Raw genomic sequence first — 26,294 nt, 5'->3', positions numbered from 1 at the left:
TTGCCTACTACATGCAAGCCAGTGTGTTATGTATAGAGTGTTATTCTGGAGTTTAGTTATATGATTGCTTTCATCCTCCCCATGACACTCCCATCATTTCATACACAAAGTGAACATTATTTGTGATGTGCTAGGAAAGTCCCCCATAACTTTATTGATTTATGCTAAGAGTCTAGTGATTTAATTAGTAAGGAGAATTATGCTCATCTGATTTGTAATGGAATGAGGGAGTGACACATCCTAGTAGGGGAAAGATGAGCAGATAAAAGTAGGTAAATGAATCTAATGTTGGGGTGTTAGCATACATAAACAATCTCTGCTTAGAGAAGAGAAAGAAATACTTTTACTTGGCCACATGGTGGCTGAGATCTGTAGGACCTGAACATTAGTGCTGGGGGATTTATGTACTGGTAGGTGAAGAAGAAAACCTACTTTGAGATATCTAAACAGACACAGATACAAGAAATGTATTTCAAGTACTTTGCTTGTGCTGAGGAGATACATCAGTTTAGGGTACCCCATGTGAGGCTACCATGACCAGGAGCTGAGCATCGATCATAGTGAATCAAACAGTGTTCAGTGCTTATGCACTAAACCTGCACTCCAGCTCCTCTAAGGGTCTACTCCTGGGCTGACTATTGCAAGACCCAGGGCCAGTCTTGTGCAAATGGAAATTTCTCCTCCATTTGACAGCAAACTGGTGTAGTTCGGAAAAGCAGTACTTCAGATGCTATTAGTATTTGGATGTTTTAATTAAGCCTCATGCCTTTGTGGTGTGAAACTCCACCATCACTACAGGAGGAGTGACATCTAGATTATGACAAGTACATACAGCAAAGCTGTGAAGAAGACTTCCGTTGGCTTCTCAGATGACAAGGTGTTCCTAAAACAACAGGAGAGCAGAAAAAAGGTGAAGTGGCTAGATCTAAAGAATAGCAGACATACTGCTTTTAAAGGCTAACAAGAATGGCAAACTAGATGCTGACAGCGTAATTTTCAGCACTGGAGAAATGTACATGACTACTCAGACATCTAGATTAAAAAGCAACAGAATAAAACCATGAACATTTCCATGTATCTGACTCTATCATCAGAGACAACAGCTGTAAGTGGTCTATTTCTATCAAGCAGACTATATTTCCATATGGACTCGGTGTAAACCCAAGGGTGGTACCTCTGTGGCAGGGTGAGGCACCACTCAACTAAACAGTTTTCCTCATCCCACTGTGCTACTGCTTTAAGATAGTAATTTTGAGGGGATGTGCTGGGTTTTCCTCAGACTTTCACTTGAAATCTGTCCCGTCAAACACATGAGACTTAACTACGAATGAATATTGACACATGCATCTTAACAGAAAATTGATAAATGCTGGTCCTCAGTGCAAAGTGCTGGTTGTTGGCAACTGCAAGTTTGTGTAAGTTGCTGCCTGTTGTTTGGGACAACAAATTCACCAGTAGCGAATGGGGATGTCTTTTGAGCCAAGAATTGAATTCAGGCTGAGATCAAATATGCAATACAGATGTAAAACTACATGGTATGAATGAACATTTCTCCAGTGCTGAAAATTACGCTGTCAGCATCTGGTTTGCCATTCTTGTTAGCCTTTAAAAGCAGTATGTCTGCTATTCTTTAGATCTAGCCATTTCACCTTTTTTCTGCTCTCCTGTTGTTTTAGGAACACCTTGTCATCGGAGAAGCCAATGAAAGTCTTCTTCACAGCTTTGCTGCATGTACTTGTATGGTGCATGGGTAGGAGGTGGAGAAAAGTGGAGTAAGGTCCAAAGGCTTCATCTACTAATGATTTTTTCTTTTCTGCTTGCCTTTTTTTTTTTTTTTAATTTCTTTTTAATCTTACAAAAGTAAATTGTTTGTTTTTGTTTTTGTTTTTTTTTTCTTTTTTACACAGAAACAGGACTGGTTTGGGGTTTTTGTCCTTTTTCTCCTTTTTTTTTTTCCCCTTCTTTTTTTCTTCTTTTAACAGTCTGATATCAGCTGCCCTAGGTAGGTAAGACATGTTCCTTACAAGCTGTTGATTTTTCCATGGTTATCTAAACTTTCTAGAAACAAAGCCAACCATTTTCATAGGTAAGACATAGCATTTTACATCATCAAAATCTTTATCATCTTGTTCCTTTCAGAAGAGACATTTAGCGTGCTACAATACAATTTTTGGCGCACACAGTGGCATTAAAAAGTTTTGTATATTCAGATGGGACTTCTAGTTTGACATCTAATTATGACTGTTTAGCTGCCAAGATTATTGTAATGCAGCATTCACAGTGCCAGGAAGACATCTGTTAAGGTGTTGTGTTTAATGTCTAGTGTGAGCAAGGTGTATCTGCCACAACCACTCTCCATATAAGAAGACTCCAAGATTAGAATATGAAGTTGCTGTAGTACTGTGTTCTTTTATACATAAATACAAAATACATTTAGAAAATTAATATACAGATGTGTTAGACTGGGTCATTGTCATTCCCTCCGCTCTCTGCTTCTCAGATTTCTTTCACCTTTCCCACCTCTGAAAGCTTGTATTCCCTCTCTGGTACTTTTAACTTGTGTGTATAATTATTCAACTTGTGAACCATGATCAGAATTCTAGGTGTTCCTGTATTATAAACTGCAGTGCATTTATCCTAAGACTTCTACTCTGATCGTGCTGTTCTCAAACTCTCTGCCCTTCCAGTGGGGTTTTTATAAAGCTCAAGACCAACTAAATGATATTTAATTAAATGCTAATGGCATGCTTTTACTGTTTCACAGCAGTTCCTACGACAGGGTCAGATCATACCAATTATTCATCTTCAGTAAATGTATAGGAAACACCAGAATTTTTATCAATTACATCAAACACATCTGATGCATGTGGTTTTCTTTCGGTGACAGTTCACATATGTAATGATCATGTATGGATAATGGCAATTACTGTAACTGACAGAGAGCTCTACGTCTGTGAGAAATTTCCACAGACAAATGCTATAAATCTCAGTTGTTTCCTTCAGTACCTCTGAGTGCAGAGATCCAGTTTAGTAGATTAGTGTCAACATTTTGATTGTCGCTGCGGCTGGAGAATAGGAATGGTTGCACAGGTCTCTTCAAAGCATTTTTAGTACTGTGGGTTTTAATTAGAAAACAAGTGTTTGCCTCAAAGCAGGAGTTGCCATCAGAGACCACATGTAGCTTTTAAGCCTACTAGTATTAATCTTCTTTGCATATCTTTAAGACTAAAACCCTTTCTAATTAAACTCTTAAAGCCTCTTATCTCTGAGGCCTGGCTGACGCTGTAGTGGAAAGTATCGTTCCCAGCAACAATGAATAAAATTGTAATTCCCTACATAATACAAATCAAGTTGATTGTAGAACATTATGTTCATTAGAAAGTAATAGATTTTTTTTTTACATGTTTGATCAAAGCAGCTGGTATTTAATCCAGGCTGAGAAGCAGAATACTATTTCATACTACTTATTGGTTAATTCATGGCCGGGTCTGCAATTTACTGAAAAACCAACAGAGCAATTTTATGGGATGCATGCACTACCTAGATAATGTACAGAAGATCCTGGTCAGCAGATAAACTTAGCACAGACAATTGAACAGGAGGAAAAAATACTTTCAAGACATAATAATGTACTTTTGTAGTTTAAAAATGCAGGTGAGAAGAGAATGTGAATTAGGAGAGAATAAAACCACTGTTTTGTTATGTTTTGCAAGTTCTAAAAAAGACTCTTCAGCTGAGATGGGGAAAAACCCTGGGCTTAGGGATATTCATGTTAAGTCAATGGATCTAGGAGATCTTGCAACTTGCAGGGCTTTGTCTCCATGCTGTATTACAGAAAGGTAGCCTGCCTCTTTAACACTATTGCCCACAGAGCTCTTTTGTTTCTGCAGAATAAAAATTTACATTGAGATTTTGAAAAACTTGCAGTTTTTTTCAGCCAGAGCTGGGAACATGGAAGTCCGGAAGCTTACTAAAGTAAGATTACTGAAGTACACAGAGGCAATAGATTCCTTCTTTGCTCAGATTAAAATATGGTGACTTTTCTTCTCTCTGCAGTGGTATACCAGATTAATCGAGAGGAGGGTGCAGTGGGAAGTAGCCAGCTAATGTGTGAGAGAAAGAAATACAAAGTCCTCATCTCCTCCAAACCACACAGTATTCTTTGTAAAGGGATCAAAAGATGCTTTTTGATCTAATAGAAGACAGCTGAGTTACTGTTTGCTGTTCCCTGACATTCCTCCTGTGGTAAAACTCAAAGGAGTTTAATGTTGTTTATTTGTTCCTTTTTCACCTCCTCTTCAGTGGTATACTGGGAGGATTTCTACACCAAAGCACATATGATCAAATGCGCATAATGCACAACATTGGCTATAAGAAGATAAAGAGAGGCAGGCCAGCAGTGATGTCTCTTTCTTTAGGGACCAGGGTAACTTATTCCAATGAAGACTTTTTAAACACCATGAAAACCTTTGGGTCTTAATAATGTCATACAGTGGCAGCATAGCACAACAGAGGTTTATCTGAATTGTACAACATAGTTAACTTGTAATAGCTGGTTCCAACTTTTAAGCAGAAAGGCTGCTTAAGTGAAAGTTAAAAAATAATTTACAATATAATAAACATTTATCTCTGCTTTCCACCACATAACTAAATATTTTGTGTTAAATATGAATTTTGTGAATATTTTCTTGATGATGGGTAACTGTGCAACCTGGTTTGTACAGTATTTTGTACTCCAAATTATTCTCTATATTGTTCTTTTCAACCTCTGTTATTTGCACATGCAGTCACACACATACAAAATTTTCTATAGAGATGTTACCATCTAAAATGTGAGCTACTGTTTAGTCCAGCCTTTCCTAGGAAAGACTGCAATTTTATGGGGAGATGTGGTGTAGGAAAGAACCATTTTCCACCTTGATTACCAAGCTAGGATTGCTGGTATTATACCAATCGAAGAGTTGCCAGACAAAACTGTAAAAAATTTATTACTCTGCCTATTACTCTACCTACCAATACTATAACATTGGCTTATTAGATTGATGCAGACAACATGTTTTTTCCCTGCCTTTTTTTTAGATACTGTATCTATACATCCATTTCTAGCATTTCTTGCGAGATAACGTAGGGCCTTTATGTCCAGAAATTAGGAACTGAGAAAATCACACCTGCCTTACTGTGTAAATGTGTAGTACTACTTTAATTACTGTGTAAATGTGGATACCAACATTATTTTGTTCCTCCTTGTTTTGTTAAACACCTCTTTTCACAAACCCATTGGCCAATTAAAGGCTTGTAATTCAAGAAAGCACAAAATAAACTGTAGAATTGTGCTAAAAATTGAAGTGCTACCAGTGTCCTGAGAAACAACAGGGATTAAAGTGTCAGTTGGGAGAGCAGAAAATTATTCGAAGCTTTTAGAAATTGCAGAGATCCAGACTGTTCCCTATAAAACTGGTGAATTCATATTAAAGGCGGAAAGAAAAGAAAAAAAAAAAAAAAAAAAAAAAAAAGAGGCAGAAGAGAAGAAAAGGAGGGGAGCTGGTGAATCCTGGAAATGACTTGTTTTGATCCCAGATTTCTAAATTGCTGTATCATCTGTAGGAATCCAGTGTTTATTTTAGATGGAAAAAAAATGGTCTGTGCACAGTCCACTACAGGTGAAGGTCAACAGAAGGGTATCTGTTCAGACTTCACTGTTTATTTTTAAACACTGCTGGAACAAATGTGAGGTAAAATGTACCTGATCAGCCTTGTAGTAACATCCACATGCTTCTTTTGCAACAAATGTTGTGGAATAGATTGCCTAATGTGGCAAAACCAGCCATAACTAATTTACAGTGTAAATGTTCGCTATATGAGTTGTAAATAAATAAGAACAGGTTCTTAATAAATGACATTTAAATTTCTGCAACTGTTAAAAATGCTTTTTATTTCTAATTTCTTCCTTAATTTTCAAATCAGTGTTTCTCAGTTTTGCTTACTTTAGTTTTGATTTTATTTGCTGGTTTTTTTTTTCTTCTCAACTTGCATTCAATCCTTTCAGTTATTCTTTGTTTCACTTGGGTTTTCAACTGCTGTATTGCTTTCTGATTAAATCTGCTTTTACTTGAACTAATAAACATGGATTGCCTGTCTAAATTTGATGTAAATTATCCAACAAGAAGTTAAGTTGTGCAGGCATAGGCAGACCTGCGTGTTAATTTGTCTTGCTGTTTCGTTCCTGCTTTACACAGTGGTGCTGTAGCTTTTACAGACAGCTTTCATGTGACACTGGAACCTCATCTCACTTGCTCAAATCGTATTAATCTTCTGGTATTGCTATAGAGTTCAATTGGATAAAACCCTATAGAACTCTGTTATAATTAGGATAAATCTTTCTGTGGAACTTTTAAAATTCTGATTAATTTAGTTCACCTAGTGGATAGAGTTGATGTCTTTTTCTGCTTTTTTTCCCTGTTTGTTGGCTTTTTCTCCTGGCTGCCCTTGGCAATTTTGTGTCATAGAACTTTTATTTCCCCTCTATTATTTTTCTGATGCTTTTTAAGGCAAACTTAAGGTCTGACATTTTCAAACTAACTTTCCTTAATGGAAAAAAAATGGATACAAGTAGTGTAAAAGGTAGATAAGAAAGTCTGTATACCTTCCTGAACGAAAAGTATGTTTAAATTAAAGCTATTGAATACAGTGGGGCTAAAATTAATGAATATAGAGTGGGGAAAAATGAATTTAAAATATGGGAATAGTAAGAGATACTCACAAAAATAATATTAAATTTTATTACTTTTAAGAGAGAGTTGTCTGTACATTTTATTACTTTTTAGATTCCAGGCTGCTGAAAATTCTGACCTTTTCTTTTCTAAGACTTATGAGAAAATAAAGTCTATAAATCTTTCTGTTTTTTTTCTGCCGTTCCAACACACAAACACACAGAGACACATACAAAAGGAAAGAATTCAATAAAATCAGTTTAGCACGTATCTCTCATGTCTGGGTGTATTAAATTCCTGCTTACACCAGGTACTGAAGAATGAAATAAAAACCTGAATTATCTGAAATCAGGTTGTGCATGATCACTTATAACATATTTTTATCCAAGATGTAAAAAGAAGTTTGGGATTTGGTCGTAATCAGTCTGGTGGAGAAGTGTGGTGAAACATCAGATGTAGCAAGTGACATGTGAACAAACTCCTGTCTCTGGCAGTGTGCCAGCTGATGACTTTCACCTGCTGTTGGGTCTATGGATATTAGTTAGCCAAAGCTGGAGCTTACTGATGACTTCTATTTGAAGTATGAGGTTAGTTTTAGTCTTATAACAGCTGGTTCTTAAGTTAAACATGGGAGGATTAAAACTGGTTTTTATTTTTTTATTTTTTTTTTAATAGAAACACATGTAAGTTTTATACTGAGATGCGTACTAGATAATTCTCACAAGCAAAGAGCCAGTGGTAGTCATCATTGTTTCTGCATGGTAGTAACCCAGCCACTGGGCAATCAGAAAACTTAGTGTTTTTTTTAAAGCAAATGCTCTGCTTTAACAAACTGCATCAAGTTATATTGAAGTTCTAGTAGTGAGTAAACTCTGCTTAATTCTGTACCCCACCATAGGTGAGTAGCACCATTAGCTAGCCTTCATGATCCCAGTCAGCAAAAAACCCCAAACACACTGAAAAACCTTGCTCCTTCCGGAGGCAAATGATAAGACCGTGTTTGTGATAACACTGGAGCCCATAATCAAGTGTTTCTAGCACCTTACTTTTCAGTTAATATTTAGGTACAGTATTTTAGAAAAGGGTCCACTGCGGTGACAAACCAAGCTGCACTTGCTGTCAAACAAGTTGTTAAGATGCTTGATAAAGCAACCATATATAGCGGCAATGTAGCTGTGAACAATGATGTTTTGTGAGTGATGCTGGCTCTTTACATGGGGATTCTTGACAACTGCTGTCATTTCTCCTACACAGGATCTTTAAGTAAACTGACTGTATTTGTTTTAATATGATGTGTTTAATTAATATTAATGAAAAGAAATATTACCATAGTAGAGTAATTTCATGCAGATGTGAGAGACCAGGCTCAACTGGAAGAAAGTGGAGTATTTTTAGGTACTGAGGAAATATTAGTTTCCACCTTCCTCATCACCTTTACTTACTTTTTCTAAACTGACTGATCACCTGCAGTTGTTACCATTACCACAGGTGTGTTCCTTGAAACCGTCTTTGAAGTGTAAACAACCTTGGATATAAAGTTCTGGCTATGCTAGTACTAAATAAATACATCCTTTTCTTAATGCCTCTTATTTAGCCTGTTTAAATTCAAAAAAGCTTAGTTATAAAACTTATAAAACTGTATCATATTAGACAAGCAATTGTTCTGGCTTAGAAAGCAATGACTGATGTTCAAACATCTTGGAGAATATGATGCCAAAAAAACTTTTTTTTTTTTTTTCATTTTACAGAAAATTGACCTTTGTTTTATTTCTGGGGGAATTTTTGTTATTTTTTTTTGGTTTTTTTTTTTAAATTTTTTCTTTTTTTTCGGGTGTGTGTGTGTGTTTGGTTTGGTTTAGTTTGGTTTAGGTTGTTTCTTTTTTTTGGGGGGGTGGCTGAAAATTGTTTCTTATAATGGATTTGGGCAGATACTCTGCCTGTGAATGCAATCTTATTTCAAACTCATTTTAGCCATGTGGTTGCAGAAACCAGAAATTCCTAGCTGGTTCTACCTGGAGGTGGATCTCCCAGGCTCTTTAACTACAAGAGGAACAAACACAACTCTTTGGTTTTGCTGTGCAGTACCCACTTTGTGTTTGACTTGCCATTCTGTTTTGCTTCCAATGTCAAATAGGTCATTGGAAAAGATGAAAAACTGGGAGGCTGATTTTTAGATGCAGGGAAAGAGTATTGAGAATGACAGAAAGTTAAAACTTTATACCAACCCTTAATTACACATTATGCCAATGAATAGTGTTTACATCCCCGAGGGAACATGGACTGAACTGGAAAAGGCGTTTTAAGCTTGACTGCTGCTGGATTTCAGAATTATCCCATTGCTGCATCTGTTCAGCAGATGTGGTGTAGTTTGTCCATATGCTGCATATGCCCACACCGTTACATACTACAGACCTCCCTCCCTTCACACGGTACCGATTGTTTTGGTCAAAATGCTGTTTAAATGAAAGGCAACATCTGTTTTGTTCTCAGATTCAGAATCTTTGCTTGTTTAGGTTTTTTTTTTTCTATTATTTATTCTCTCCAGTCTTAAGGGAATAGTTCAAAATTGTAAAGTGACCAATGCAGTAGGTTTGAAAGCCTGAACTGTTTCATCTTAAAGTAAGGTGGCTTAAATCTAAAATGTTCTTCCAAATACTATTCAACAAATGAAAAAAAGTAGCAATTATTTTCCTTAAATGTGCATCATGAAAGCCAGAAACCCTTTGTTCTCTTCATCCATTACTGTGGCTTTTTAAATTTTCATCTGTGTTTTTTGTGGCTGAGCAATGATGACCGGTTTCACAACTGTATAATCTTTTACTGCCTGAAATTTCCCCATGATAAACAATATGTATTATTTGTAACATGGCCATTGTTTAAGAGACTATACAGCCCTTTAGTAGTAAAACTAAATTGCATTTTATTATTGGAACGACTTGTAGAATGTATAGCATAGTAAAATGACTTGTTCTTAATAGAAAATGAATTAAGGACAGACTTCTGTGTGTGGTTTCTGTTTGTCTTGAGAACAGAACATGTTGTAGATTCTTTGTTTCTGATTATTTTTCTTTTCTGATTGTTTCTGATTTTTTGCTCTCTTTCGTCACCTCCACCTCTTAATAAATTTATTTATTTTTGGTTGGTTTTTTTTTAAATACAATAAATAATAAATTTCCTAACCTAAGAAAATTACAATTCAGAAGATCTGAATGGATGAGTGTAACTTCCTTAAGTATTATTTGAAATTCCATTTTAGATTGACTTTGACACTAGAATTTAGATTTTTTTTGAAAGAAAATAATTCTATCACAAGGTGCTGAATTGGTGGAAGTTTTTATTGAAACTTTAGCTGAAAAACACAGCCTTTTGAAAAAGCCAAACAATCTGAGATACAGTGGGTTTTAGTCTAAGTATTTGTTTTCAGATTATTAGTTCTATTCTATAAAAGAGATTATTTATTTTATAATTTGTAGTATATATATTTTCACAATAAACATGTTTAGCTTTTTCATTTTTGCCTTAAATAAAATGTGAAATATTCAATGTGAGCAGAAGCTGAATGATATGACAAGGCATATTTTGTTGGTATGGAGATGGAAGACAATACAGGCTGAATTGTACTTCATAGTGTATATGTTCAATTATTACAGCTCCAGTAATAATCCAACTTCTCAAAGAAATTCCTGTAATTTTTGTTGGCATATGTCTGAGAAAAAACCCAATGTATGTATATGGACTGAAATATCAACCAGGTAAATGATGCACATAACAAAAAAGGTAAGTTTCTTGGGCTTGTTTCTATTCGGTGGAGTGTCACATTCAAAAAAAAAAAAAAAAAAAAGGTAAAGGAAATTTCAGATTAAAACCTGTGGTGGTGATGATAGGTAGTAAAATCTTTCTGTTTCTTTTTTATTTATCAAATATTATCAAAGACAAAATAAAACAAAACAAAATAAAAAGAAAGATGTAATAAGTCAAAATTACTTTGATCAAAATGTTTTCAAAGTCTCATTATTCAATCAAACATTAGGCTGTGATTAATGTTGTAAGAAAATAATTTCTGTCCTAAAAAATCCACCTAATTCTTAGCTAATTCTGCTGAAATGCAGTTATGAGTGAGCTACACTGTCAGATATGTAAATATGTGCAGCTGTCAAAATGTTGTAACTCTCATTGTTGATCTTTTTTTCCACTTCTAAAGCAAATCTTTTATTGATGGGTTGCAACCTGTATTCAGATATCTTCTGGTAATCAGGATTAATACCCATAAAATTAAAGTTGCAAAAAAGTTCGTTCAAAGATTCTTGATCTACCTTCTCCTACATTTGATTTGCACTTTGCCCTTTTAAAATTTCAAAACCTTTTGGAATAAATGTAGTCTTGGCCTTTAAGAAACATGTGCTGTCATCTTTCAAACACATGATAAACAATAATAATCTACATTGTGGAGTTTCATGTGTAGTTTGGACTTCTATCTTCCATGGATCACATTCTACATGAGAAATACAGCTGTTGTTACACATCGGCATCCATCTTGCTCCCACAATCAAATATCTGTGTTTTTCCCCAAAATGTAAATGGATGGCATATGAAGTCATAGAAAAGTGACTTCTTTTCCTATCCTGTCTATTCCATTCCAACAAGAGTCTTGTTATTGAAGAGAACTTTGGTTTTCAACTTAAAATCCATTCCTCACAGTTTTTATTCTCCCAAGGTGGTCTTTGGAGGAACATGGGTGAATTGTATGAGAAAACTGAATGTATGAAGTATTTGTATCAGACAGTTTTAGCTGAATATAAACCACTCTTCCCTTTAATGAAAACTGGATTGTTTATTTTTCATTGTCCTCCCTCAGGTGGGGGACAAATCCATAGAGCAATTAATTCTTAAGCCCTTTGAAAAGGTACTTCTGAGGGACTACTTAATCCATATTAGGTATTACAAATAGTGATATTTCATTTGTTATTGTTTTAAAAATCAATAGCATCCCCATGCAAATGTCTATATATAAAAATTCTGCTTCTATCAGACTTTATATTGTTGTATTTAACTGATTTTGACAGCTCCCACAGTGGTTAGAACAAACTGCAAGTGTGATTTCAGTATTTTGTTGAACTTCGCATGATGTAAATTATCTGTGCAGTTATTATTTTAGTCCCCTAGAATCACAGAATGGTTTGGGTTGGAAGGGACCGTGATATTTAATAGTTCATAGCATCTGAGGCCAGAATGGATCACTAAATTAATTAGCATGGCTTATGGTGTGTAATGGTTCACTGAAAATATCCATTTACCAATTTGTTGAGCCTAAAAAATCTGATTTAGAATAAAGAACATGGTCTTTAAAAACGTGAATTTATGTTAGAAACAGAAAGTAACAGGTGCTAATATACCAGCATCAAGAGGTCTTGTACTGATGTGTCTTGTAAGTAATTGTGTAGCTGATTGTACTTCATGTTGTAAAGGAAAAATTAAAAATAAGGTGTAAAAAAGACTGTATGGTAATTTCAGCAGTGTGGAATGACAGTGTCATTTTTCTATGCATTCAGGGATCATACTTGACCCCTTATTATAATGGAAGTATCTAATTTGCTTTTGTTGCGGTTTGTCTGTGACAACTTAGTGCTTTGCACAGACTGAGTCCTGTTCTTCTATATTTTGATGTCTTAACACAATCCTGTAAGTAATCCCCTTCCAAAACAATCAGACAAATCCTCTGTGTCTGGTCTGTCTCCTTCATTGATCTACCACATTTCAGGAAAATATTTCTCATCCTCTAAGTCGGTCAAGCAAGCAATCAGCAGTACTGGACCATGAGCCAGTTTCTATAGAAATGTCCTGAAACTGGTTTTGTTCTGAGATGCTTGATGCTTCCCTAATATTTAGATCCACTAATGAACAGTTCTGAAACCATTTAATGAACTCCTTTTTTGTTGTTGTTGTTTTTGTCCAATTTCAGTGAAAACTTGGAGAAACATATCACGAGGAACTAAACTGACTGCCTTGCAAAATGCAGATATACTTTATCAACACTCACCTCTACCTATTGGCTTAATTCTTTCATAATGAAAACAGAAACAAAACCAAAATTGAAATTTGTTGGACAAATAACCAGACTAATTTACATTTCTTGTACTTTTAGTCTTTTCATGTCTTAAAGGTAATAAGAATTTCTTAAATAAGTCCTATTGTTTAGCGAAAGACCAATTCTCCTACGTCCAGTAGTTTTCTGAATATTTTAGCCTTAAAGTCTAAAAAAAAAAAAAAAAAAATATCCCAACTCTGATTCTTTGAAATGAGTTGTAGCTGCTTACTTTCTAAAGTCAGAGACACAAAATGCATATAGTTCCCTTTTTATTTTATGGACAAAAAAAAATATTAGATATTCTTGAATGTAAATTTTTGGTTTATTTTTCATTCTTAATATGTTTATAAACCCCCTTAATGGTGTCTGTCCATATTTAATGTTGATATTTTTGACTTGTTAAACTTTATAGTTGCTGAAGTATTTTAAATTGCACTTACATGAATTGTTAATAAATGGATATTACTTTCTACTTTTAGATGTAATTTCTTTTTATTGTGCTTATAACATGTCCTTTTTTAAACCAAATTGCTTTGAATTTAAATCTGCAAAATGTTTTTTAAAGCAAGCAGTATGATGCCCTTGAGTTTATCCCTGCTGTTATTCGCACCTTTCTTCTACCCTGTTCCTCTCCCCTACTTTTAAAAGTTTGCTCCCAAGGAGCTATGGGAGATATTTACTCTCTTTTAAACTTCAGATAGATATATTTCTAGTCCATGCCATATTATGTTTATAGAAAATAACTGTCTCATCACCAGGGCTAAGCAATAGCTTATTTTAAGTGAACATTTACTGCTTCTTTATTGTTCAGGAAGAGTTATTATAGCCTATAATGCAGTGTTAAATATTATCCTCACTAAACAAATACCCAAAATAAAATGGTCTCATTTTAATAAGAACCTTTGATTTAGATTTCACTTCTTTTGTGAATAATCCAAGCAGAAATATCACTCTTGTGCTAATACCTGAAGCTTTGCTTTGGGCATGTGTTATATAGCCTTGATGACATCCTTGCTCACTACCCTATTTCAAGAGAAATGAGAAGAGAATAAGCTTCCCCCACCCCCCACCTCCCACCCCCCACCCCACCCCCACCCTGCCCCACACCCACCACCTTATTCAAACAGTAAATAAATAGCAAATTCTGCTATTTTATTATGTCTAAAGTCCATTATTTAAAGAGGAGAAAAGAAGGAAGGGTAGAGTATGTGAAGTGTATTTTCACAATTGTGATACATCCTACAGCTTCCTGTGACAGAGATGCTGCAGTAAATCATACTTACGATATATCTTACTTACGATATATCTTACTTTGTGTTGTAGGAAGTCAGTGCCCAGACTCTTACTTCAGCCTTTCCGAATGCAATGTTTGTTTTCCTTCATGGCCCTTGTAGAGGTGGTTTAGGGAACACACGTGCCAATAGGGGAGAATGATGGAAAGTATGCTAAAGAATATTAAAGAATGAACGCATAAATAAATGATGTTAGAGAAAAACAAATCTGTCTTTTGTAAAAAGGAATCCTCATAGTCCTGTTGAAGTTCTTCAAGTTAAGTCAGCATACATGGGAGATCCCACAGGCAGAGGCACAGATAAAATAACTGGTTCAAAGACAGGAAACATGACTGATTTTCATACTGGGGAGGAGGAACTTGCAGAGATCTAAAGAAGAATGTGCACTGGGAAAGAAACCTTAATCTTTTGTGTAAAATTATATATGTAAGCTAAATACTGTTTTTCAGGGATGAGATCTTGGCTTTTTAACAGTCAGATCTGTGAGAATATCAGGTTATCAGCATTTAGGAAAAGAAATAAAATGGTAAGAACTGCTGCAGAAATACAGAGATCATCATGATGTCTAGCTAGAACTGCAGCAAACTCATAGGCTAAGGCAAGCAATATTGTATTTGGTCCCAGGTTTCAAAAAGGAGAATAATTGAAAGAAGTTCAAAAGTAACACAAATATATGCCTGAGATACATTAAACTATTAAATAACCTAAACTGTTCAGTGGGAGATAAATATTTTAGGACCTGTTAAAAGTCTATAAAGTTTTAAGCAGCATGGGAGAGGGTGAATCAGGAACGGGAGATAGCAAGTGGCAGGTTGAAAACAAGAAAAAGCGATGCTACTTCAGACAACACAGGCTGGCACGCTGCTTCACACGGTACAGTCAAAAGAAGTTCATATGAGGTCAAACCCATTTAATTAATGGGAGGAAAACATTTAGCCAGTATGGTTCAGGTAGGTGATATCACCCCTGGTTGAAAGGCCCATGACCTGGAAACCATTGGTGTGTGGAGTATCACCAGGAAATGTTGCTCTATATGCCCTCTTACACGCTTTTGCAAATGTCTGCTATTGAAATGCTACAGCCAAAGAATGATACTGGTCTATGTAGAGGTTTGCTTTAATCTGGCGTGTTTGGTCTTCTGCTCTTCTGTTTGACTGATTCTAAAATATTCAATTTATAGGTCTGGATGTTTTATGGCAGATGTTCCTTTGTGTTGCTATAACTAGAAAGGACAAATCTGTCTAACCAGATGTGGTTCTGATATGAAGACAGACCAACTGAGGCATTCTAGAATTTATTACAATTTTCCTGTTAACTAATATAACTAAATCTACAAGCTAAATTTAAAGTCTTTCCAAAAGCCATAATAAGTTTTTGCTCTATGGGTGGTTTCAGGAAAAGTAATTCAGCTGCTTTGTCTCCTCAATGGCTTTTACACGTGCTTGGCTTATTCATGCAGAAAACTGTGTTAAGCAATGGAGGCAGGCAAAGAAAAGTTGGAAAAGTTGCCTTTTTCATTTCAGGGGCTTATTCTTTTTGTTCTCACTGAGCATGAACATTTACCAGTGTTTATATAGTGCTAGATGTATTGATGTTAGTATAACTGTACCATTGCTGGAAGATAAACTGACATTTTCTAAATTGTATATATTTTGGGAAAAAAGTTTCTACAGTTTTCACCTGTCTAAGGTGACATATAAAACATTTATTCTTTCTCAAACGCTAATCTGTACAGCTGAAGAGTTGGACAAAATTCAACTACTAAATAGGTTCAGAATTGAAAATGTATTCATGGACCTCATTCACTATATAGAAATACTCTACATAATCTGTAGTGTAAATAATCTATATATTTCTAGTGTAAATCTTCTACTGCATTTCTTTGGTAAATTTAAATAATTTAAAAATGTGTGTGCACACAAGGGTCACTAGAGGATCATTAGGGATTGAAGAAATGAGAGACTTGTACAAGAAAACTGGTGTAACTTACAAAACAAGACTGAGTGAAACCTAGGCTTACTTTTAATTCGAATGAAGAAATATTTCAAACATGATGTTGGGATTGTTTTGAAAGAGTGTTTGGTTTTATTTCCAAACGTCCTCTTCTGCAGTAAACCTCAAACACATTTTATTGCAGACTGAAACACCTTCAAAGATTTTGAAAGGAAACTGTAACAGTGAAAGCAACCTTCCACAGTAATTTTATGTGTAAAACTTTTCTGCAGTACTGAAGTTTTTACAGCTACAGGCTTAGTGTGAGTTTGAGCCAGTAAACACTGGCAACTATGCTTAATAACAGAGGCTCACAAAATTTTACTGATGTGTGGCTGGAAACTGGTGATAAAAAGACAGACAGTTCACTGAGCTTGATGTGCCCTCTGTTGAAGCTTTAATGTATAGGTTTATAATTTTTTTCTTTTTTTTTTTTTTTCCTAGCTTTTGTATTGGGTCTGGCTGAGCCCCATCGCAGCCAGCCCTCACAGCACTGTGCTTTGTGTTGGTGGCTAGAAAGGTGGTGAGAACACACCAGTGATCTGGCCATTGCTGAGGCACAACAGCATCCAGGCTGGCTCTCCAAACTTTACCCCGATACCAGTAAGCCAGGGGTGGGCAAGGTCTTGGGAGGGGACACAGCCAGGAGAGCTGACCCAAACTGACCAGAGGGGTAGTCCATACCATATGGTGTGGCTCAGATATAAAAGCTAAGAGAAAGAGGGAGGAAGTGTGTGGGGAGGGCATTTTTTATTTATGACTTTTGTTTTCCAGAGCAACCATTATGTGTACTGAAGCTGTGCTTCCTGGGAAGCAGCCAAATATCACCTGCTGATGGGAAGCAGAGAATAACATCTTTTTTCCTTTGCTTCTGTGCATGTGGCTTTTGCTGTTGCTTCATTAAACTGCCTTTATCTTGGCCCACAAGTTTCTTTTTTCATCTTATTTTCTTCTTTCCCTGTTCTGCTGACAAGGGGAATGGTTGAGTGGTAGAGCATGGTAGAGCATCCAGCCAAGGTCAACCTGCCACAGCCCTTTTTCCGGTGCCCAATGTGGGGCAAAACAGTGGTTTTATATTAAGTGCGCTATAGCTATGGTAGTTATTAAGTGACAAGCTCCTGTGTGGGTCACAGAGTTTGTTGGCAACTGTTTAGGTCTATTTTGCTAAGTTTGGGAACATGTTCATAGAAACAACGGCTATGTGCTTTGTCCTGGCATTGATGGCTTTGCTACGCTGGGGGAGTGATCTTGTGGAGAAGGTGAGGGAATACACCTCCCTCGCCCTGCCTGGGGTCGATGTGTATGGTGTATTTTTTTTGTTGTTGTTGTACAGGCTCCTGAAGTTATTGCTCACCCTTATGTGAGCTGTTTAATACTATTAATTAATGCTGTTGGCATACTATGGGTTTTATGGAATTTGGTCTTGTCCTCGTGTAAGACAAGATTACTTTTGGGTGTAGCAATACTGAAATGTGCCCTGAGGCACCTGGTTCTAATTTGGCGGAAGGATTCAGGCAGACTCCTAGGATGGCTATCACCTCCCATAGCCTGGGACTTTACACCTGCACAGGCAAGCAACTTGGCGCATTGATGCACCACCTCATGGAAGGGTGCCTTGCCTACCCCAATGGAACCCAACAGCTTCTACTGCTGTCCTGTGGCCTGACCTGTGCCCTTCGAGCCACAGTTCAGTACTCTCAGAGGACTGTGGTTAAGGCAGGGACCCAAACTGCATCTGGGGACACCACGGTTGAGATAGGGACACAACCAACAACAACTAGAGTAATTTTTCCCCAGGAGTGAAAAAGAAACAGTGGACAAGAAGAACAAGTCTGTCATCGATTGGTAAGAGAGGAGGAAGAAGAAGAAAGTTTTGATCAAGAGGTCAGTCCTTTGACAAAGAAATTGGATGAAAGAGTGTGAGAATTCAGACAGGAAGCAGAAAGTACACAGTTCCAACCTAATCAGAACTTCAAGATGTCTAGAAAGATGACAACCACCAGCCACGTGAGTGGATTTCTTCCTGGCTGCTCCAGCAGTGGGATAATGGGGCTGACAGCCGCTGGAGGGCAAGGAAGTCCAACATCTGGGATCTCTTGCTACAAACCGAGGAACTGAGAAAGGAATTGGAAAAAAGGCAGCAATATTCAGTCTCTGGAGATGGCTGCTTTCAAGTATGAGGGTGAGAGACCTGTGCAGACAGTGCTTGGCTCCAAAACTTTGGAGAAAATCTCTGTACTCCCTTATCCCTATGGGCCAGCATCTTGGCTGTCTGGGGCATCTCAAGAAATTGGTCCCCTCCTGCTCCAGTCAGAGGAAAAGGAAGCTCCAGGTACACGCCGTGTGGTGCACTCTGGTTCTTTCTGCATGACCAGGGAGGGACATGAGGAAGCGGGATGGTGAACCCACCTTTAAGCTGGAAGCCCAGCTTAAGTCCATGAACTGAGATGGAAGACAGCTGTTAAGAAGAGATCACTCAAGAAGGCTGTCAGCACAGAGGCTGTAGAAGCTGTAGATTGCCAAGAAGGCAATCAGTGCTCTCTGACACAGAGAAGAACTGAAATAACCTCCCTTAATCCTGGTGAGGGGACTTCTGGCCTGACACTGCAAGACACAGACAGTGAATACTCTGGCCAGGAACAGGAATAGAGATTCCCTGCCTTTGGCCAGGAGGAGAAAAGGGATGACGGTATATACTGGACTGTGTGGATCCAATGGCCTGGCACATTAGACTCACAGAAGTATAAGGCTTTGGTAGACATTGGTGCACAATGTACCCTGGTGCCAGCGGGGTATAGGAGCACTGAAACCATCTAGATCTCTGGAGTGACAGGGAGGCCAGGAATTGTCTGTATGGAAGGCTGAGGTGAGCTTAACAGGGGACAAGCGGGAAAAGCACCATATTGTGACCGGTCCAGAGGCCCCTTATACCCTCAGCATAAAGTGCCTCAGGAGAGGGTTCTCCAGGGGGTACCGATGGGCTTTTGGTGTAGCCACTGTGAATACACAGAAGATCAAACAGCTCTCTGCCCTGCCTGGCCTCTCAGAAGATCCCTTCATTTTGGGGCTGCTGCAAGTTGAAGAACGGTGTCCAGCCAAGGTCAACCCACCACAGTCTGCATCCAAAATAAGAGTTGAAATATTTTTAAAACACATTACTTCTCAGTGAGATGTCTGGACTTTTGTATTTTTCCTATGGATAAGTCTTATGGGTTTGGTTTGTTGGAGTTTTTTAACCAGTGTAGTGTCACGCTATTTGTGCTTCCAGAAATAGTGATATTTGCATCAGGACAACTGTTCTTGAAGTACTGAAAGTCATTTTAAAGGTAGACAAGTATCTACATGTTGCAGAATGGGGAAACAAAATGATGACGTAAAAAATGTGCTCGTAAGTTTCTATGATACCACCAAACAGATGTGGTTTTGCGCTGCTTACCAGTATCACCACTGACAGTGTGTTTACTTCAATTGCTTCAAAGGGTTCTTTTGTCATAAATTAGTTTTTAAGGCCACTAATGAGCATTTTTGTTGCTTATTTGCTGTAAGAGTATCTCTAATGTACAGCCTTGACATTTTTTGACCTTGACAGATCCTGAGAGGCTGTTGGAAGAGAACAGAAATTCCTCGCTTGTGTAAGCTGATTACTATTAGTAAAGTCAGCATTTAAGGATCATTTATAATCACATTTGGAGGTGATTCTCATATAGCTATTGGCAGAATCTGCTTTTAATTTGGTACTGATGTGCTTGAAATGGAGATGTTGTCACACTCTAAGGAAAAAAAAGAACACATTAGGTGAGGAGATATTGGTAATTCATGATGAAGCTAGCATTTTGAAGTGCAGGCAAGACATAGCGTTTCGGAGGAGCAATTCTTCAGGGGACTTCAGGTGTTGTGAACACTGGAAAAAATAAGTCATAAAATGCTCATCTTTGCTAAAGAAAAAAAAAAAAAGGAAGAAAGACAAAGTAGTGCCATCCCTTACCAGCTATGTGAACTGTCATTTAGCTCCAGAAAGCGGTATTTGAAACAAACTTGAGGGCAATTATGTCTTACACCTTATTATGTTTTACTAAGGCAATTATGTTCTTATGTTTGAGTTTCCAAATACTTCATTGTATTAGTATAAATAATGCAAACAGTATGACAGCTTTTGCTTTGCTGTAATAACAGAGCATCCTAAAGTACATCTCAGATGCTCACAACTTATATGAATTCTTGCTCCGTAAGCATACCTGACATAAAGTACACTTTTTTTCTTGATACTTTTAAGGTCTTCAAAAAATAGTTCAAAAACTACTCAAAGTGGTTGTATCACTCCTTAATTTTCTGAATTACTTAGCTTTAATCAGTATAAACATCCCCCCCAAAGAACATATTGGATTCAGAGTTCTTTCTCTTTACTTGTGATTGATGTATTCCCCTGAAATATGACACCAGTTCTCAGAGGTAAAGTAAAACAACTCTGTTAATAACTTGTTAAACTATTTTCATCTCCATCAATAGAACTATATATGTGAACAGTAGTTAAACAGATTTTTATTTTTTTTTTGGGAGATGTCTTTTCATTAATTTTGGAAGTTAAAAATTAATTCCTTGTCTTATTGTGAGTTATATACAGCTATTTAAGTTCATATGTTTTAGGTTAAATGTTAGTTTGGCACTCGTCTGCCTATTTTTGTTTTAGAAATCATATTTTGGTCCCCAAAGGACCAATGTTTTTATCAGTTTATCTCCTGTTTTGTATTTCTTAAATATATTAATATCCGCATTTTATGATGTCTGTCTTTGCTAGATGTTACTTGCAAGTTTCATCAACACAGAGATTTCCAAACAAAGTTTCTTCTGTTACTAAAAATAACCCTCTCTTCTGTAGTATTTTCTGATATTTTAATTCTCTACAATATTTAATATTCTTTTCTCATTTTTTCTTCAATTTCCTTTAGCATCAGGCATCTTTTGCTTGTTTGGTTCTATTTATTTATTTATTTATTTGGTTGAGATTTTCTAGGAATGTAATTTGTATCTGGTAGCGATGGGTATGAATCAATAGGTCTGGGTTCCCGCCCCCCCCCCCCCCGCCTTCTTTTCCTTTACAAATTTTTTACTCACAAGATAATGCCTTTTGTACTCTCTTTGTTGAATGATCTCTCATTTTAGCATCTACGATATTTGGGTTTTGGTGTTGTTTCTTTTTAGGAAAAGTTTTTGCTTCATTGTGAAGAATCTCTGATGCAAAAGATCCTGTAAAGGTGTGAGAACTTCAGAAGAAATAGCTAAAATATTCTGATGACTTTGATTTAAGTATTACACCCAGATTTATTTTGTTACATTTTGGAAAGGCTTTAAATGTCTGACCAAAATGGGTCCTTCAGGAAATAATTTAAACTGGTGTTTCTGAAAGAGAATCCATAATCTGTTCCATAAAACTTGACATATTTATTATAATTGGAATAAGGCTTCCACACTCTTCAAAATTCCTAGCAAAGTTATAGCTTTGGGAACTTTGGGGCTTCACACTGTGTGGTGTTTTAAGGCTAGATGTGTACTATTAGATTATGTTCAGCTATTTTTATTTTTTTTTAACTTTACTGCTGAATTGAGTAAAATGGACTAATTATGCAAATAAATTAACATTTTCTCAGGATGGCAAGTTCTTATTGTCCGTATTTATTCAGCTGGCAGTCTGTTTTCTCAATAGACTGAAATGCAAAAAAACTTAGAAAAAGAAAAATTCAGAAAGTACTGGAGGAATAATCATAAAGAATTTATTGTTTACAATGGCAAAGACTTGTTCTCTTTCTTGCCTCATTTGTCACATTATGAGGGGGAAGTCTATGGTGTTCAAAACCTGCTCACATTAACAGATTGGAGGTGGGAGAGAGGATAGGGCGATGGTAACTGACAACAGGTCTTTACCATATGGTAACGGTTATAAAATAAATTATGATCTATGCTGGATGCACTATTACTGGATTATTTCCTGATATAATTTAATAAATCTCTAGTCAAGTCAGATAATATTTCCAGTATATTATGTTTCTTCTTCTGGTGCCCAGGACAGGATGACCAGTCAAAAAGACAAGTAAACTGAACTCGACAAATTTCAAAATGTTGATTTCATTGTATTCTGTGCACTTTGAAAGACAAGTAGAAATAATTTCAAGTGATCTGCATATGAGGAAGGTATGAGAAAAGATATTATGTGACTTGAAGGAACAACTTTCAGGGTGTTTTTCAAATTTCGTTTGGCCTAAAGTTGATTTTTTTTTTTTTTTGCTTCAGCATTTATGTGGACAGTTCCTGTGTTCAACTGAAATTACTACTGCTCTATGTCTACATAGTGATTTTCTGTGTGAACTGGTAACATTTATGTCCTTTCAAATAATGTGTAATCTCATAGTATTTTATAAGCATGTAGCTTTAGGGTTTGTTAAACATGTCCTTTACTACTTAGGATAAAACAGGTAAATTTTGCTCCATCTAATCTACAGCACTTCATTCTGCTAGGTAGACATTTATGCCTTGAGAATCACCTTCAGTTTTTCCTTCTGCTGAAAAACATAGCTACATGTCAAACATGCATGACTATCTTAGTTTCCAAGACGTTTTGCTAATTCTTAATTTTTTAAGCCTTAAAACAAAAGAATGCATCTGAATTTTAAGTCCAACAGCAAAGCAATAAAAATTCCCCTGGCACAATCACCTACACACTTGGTGGTTCCAATTCATCTGCTTTTACACACATGGATGAGAATTGCATTTGAAACAGTGCAGAAAGTAGACAAAAAAAGTTGTTGTGTGTTTCCTCTATGCTTGAAGCTGTTGGACTTAATACACAACAGTACAATACAGAAGAAAAAAACCCGAGGCAATAAGCCCTGAAAGAGAAAAATATTTCAAAACCTTTTTCACTTACAACATGTATCTCAGGACATAAGTATTATGGGAATGTTTACTTCCAGTTATTGTATCTTAACTGTTTGATACCTGAATGCTTGAACCTAGAGTTTGCATAAGGAATCACCCCAGCAACTTGGTCTTGTCCTTCAGAAGAAAGAAAGTAATGATGATTTCTATGTATAAACAGATCTTATATCAGCAGGCTCCTAAAGTGTCAGATCAAATGACTTGGAAACTGTCCACCTTGATCTCCAGGGAAATTCTGTTTTCCTTTACAGCTCATTCATTGAGAGATATATATATCTTTTTGGAAATAAAACATATGAAAAACCTCTGTGTCTTTGTTCCTCAGGTCAGTAGTAAACAATGCTAACCAGCTTTAGATTTATGATTAAAGCATAGTAAAACCCACCAGTATATAAGGTTAGTTCTGTCAAAACCTCACAAACTGGAAAGTCATTGTGAAAATGCAAGAAATAACAGGTATGTCAGGCAAAAATATTAGTTTGATTATTTTTCCTGATGTCTTTAAATTTGCTTAGAGTTTTTGTTGCACAGCAATGATTACAGCATAAAAGAGATTCTTTCCAGAAACCATTCTTAAACTAAATGCAAATCAGTAATATCCATCATATATTCATCTTTCAAATGTTTATTGATTTGTAGATCAATAATCTACAGACCTGATGAAGATCTGATATCTGAATACCTACCTACATGTTTTAAACCTGAAAAGTTTAAAACTCTTCATCTGGAAAATGCGATTCTGTTTTATTTCATGTAAAACTGTAGTTTTTAAATCTGAAACTTTTTCTTTTCATTGTCTTGTGGATGTATATGTACATGTGTTAATATATTTGGAAGAAATGTGACTGCAGTACTGGTACCAAATAGTTGTTATGATACGGGAGGATCTGCGGATAGAAATGGTTGGTGCTGAGGCTATGCTGACCATTGAGTACATGCTATGAAGTTCTACTTCAAATTAGCTCCAAATGTGTAGACTAAAAATTCCAGTCACTAATTAGTGACTGGAAAAGATATCCCAGCATGGTTTCATTCAAAGGGAATTCAATTTATCCATTCTGAGATCACTCTCTGATACTAACTAAAGCATAGGAAACAAATAGGCTAAAAAATTTGCCCCTGATCCAGCATAAAATGTGGAAGACTACATAATCATTAGCTGACATTATCAAAGTTTCAAGTTCATCTTCCTTTTTGAAAAAGTTACAGAATGTTATATTCAGGTAGGTTATTTACATATAGCTATGAAATCACTGTAGAAGGAAGAATGCACAAAGAGCATCTTTCAAATTCTGCCTTTTTTTTTTTTCCCTGAGGTAATCTAGATGCTCATTATCAGAATCAGTTATATTTTATCTTTGATTGTCTTTCTATATCCATTCATTGAATGTCAGTTAAAAAATAAATTAAGTAGTGTTTGAAGATTATGTTTCGAACTTGGATTTTTATATTGTTCCAGACAAGTTAAGAAAAGTCAAGTAGATATTATTTTACAGTACAGCAATTCTATTATTACTCCATTAGAATCAACAAAGATATAATGTATAGTAAATGCAAGATTCAGAAATTAGAACTCCCAAAGCAGTCATTCTGAGAAGCTTGAATGTCTTGCTTGCATGCCATGCCTTGCAAAACACATCTGATTAACAAAAGCACTGAGTCTAAATAATAGGCAATTTCTATTTGAAAAGCTTTTGCATATCTCAAAGTGATGTACATTAATATTTGAGTATAAGAAACATGTTAAGTTCAACGTGTTTTGGGAATCTGTCCCTGAATAATGTATTAGTAAAGTGAGTCAAAAAGTTAGAAACCTGACCTGTAGAGAAATAAGAAATTTTAGTAGAACAGCTGTTTTGTGAAATCTGGAACGAAGAAATGTTTTTATCTTACACTGTTTGTGTGGGAAAGGTCCAGTATATATGTGCTTGTATATATATAAAAATAGAATACTAATAAGGGTTAAATTCCTGTTTAGTTATTGGAAAAAAGAGCTTCTATTAAAAAAAATTGCAACCAACCAACCACAAAACAAACCAAAAAACAACTTTAGTCAAAACATAAACTACCCATCTGACAATTTTAGTTAAACTTGGCTACAGAGTATTTACCTGAAAATTCTGCCAAGGAAGCTCTGAGGTCCCTGTTTTGCTTTCACAACCTGAATTCTGCCTTAGAAATCCTGGAAACTGTGTGACCTCTGGGTCTATGAGAACCTGAATTTTAAGATTTCCCCATTAAAATGGAGCAAGTTCTGTTGAAAATCTGCCTTGTGCCAATTGACTGACACTATCAATATATCACAAAATATTTTGCTTTTAATGATCAATTTTCATGGAAAATTTCTGTCCTCTTCTAGAACAGGTATGTCATCTATGGTAGCGAATTTACTTGTTCTCTTAACTGGCGAGTTATTTCTAGAAAAAAAATGCAGATTAAACTTGATAAATACCATTTTTTTTTCCAATTTAAAATACAGGAGTTTGTCTTCTACCTCTTTACTCTATTAGTTAAGTATACATCGGGAGTACAACATCAACACAACTCATTATCTTGCCTAATGATTTTGTTTTAATTGAATGATTCTGGGATGTTTCTTAGTGTTATAAAGACAATAGGTTTTCTTCAAGTTACAACCTCTTCTAAATTTCTGTCTTTGAGTTAACTGTCTCTGACTCTTGTGGTATCATAGTCCCTGCCAAAGGAAAGATACAGATACTCTCTTTTCTCCTGAGTTTAGTTTTGTTATATGCTGCAGAAAGCCAATGTTAATCTTATTACTATATGTTGCATGAAAGAAATTATCAGCTTCATGTTATGCCAGTACTTTTTCATTGTGTATATAATAGGAAACAGGAAAAAAACCCTTTACTTTCAAGCACAAGAGTCAACATATAAAGGTGATCATTTGCAAACAGGAGGCACCAACAAATTAACGATGCGAGGGTTTACTCTAAAGAGAGCAACATTAAGCAGGGATTAAAAGGTAAAAGGAGAAGTTTAACCTTAGTTTCAGAGATTTCCTTTACTGGAAAAAGAGTTATTTTCAGAAGCTGATCTTTTCAGGATGCATTGAGAGTATAACTTGCTATGATTCACCTGCTGAAATGAATGGTAGCTATTTATCCACTTGACTATTAAAGTTGTACTAGTATTTTTCCAACAGGAGAAAACAGGAAAACCTCTTGGGTGAGGTGGATATCAGTCATAACAAGCTTTACCTTAGAAATATACATTATTAACAGCTAGAGGATAGACATCCCCACTTCAGTGGCATTTGCTTTT

This window comes from Falco cherrug, chromosome Z (genome assembly GCF_023634085.1).
Source record: "Falco cherrug isolate bFalChe1 chromosome Z, bFalChe1.pri, whole genome shotgun sequence".
NCBI lineage: Eukaryota > Metazoa > Chordata > Aves > Falconiformes > Falconidae > Falco > Falco cherrug.
This window is presented reverse-complemented; position numbering follows the sequence as displayed.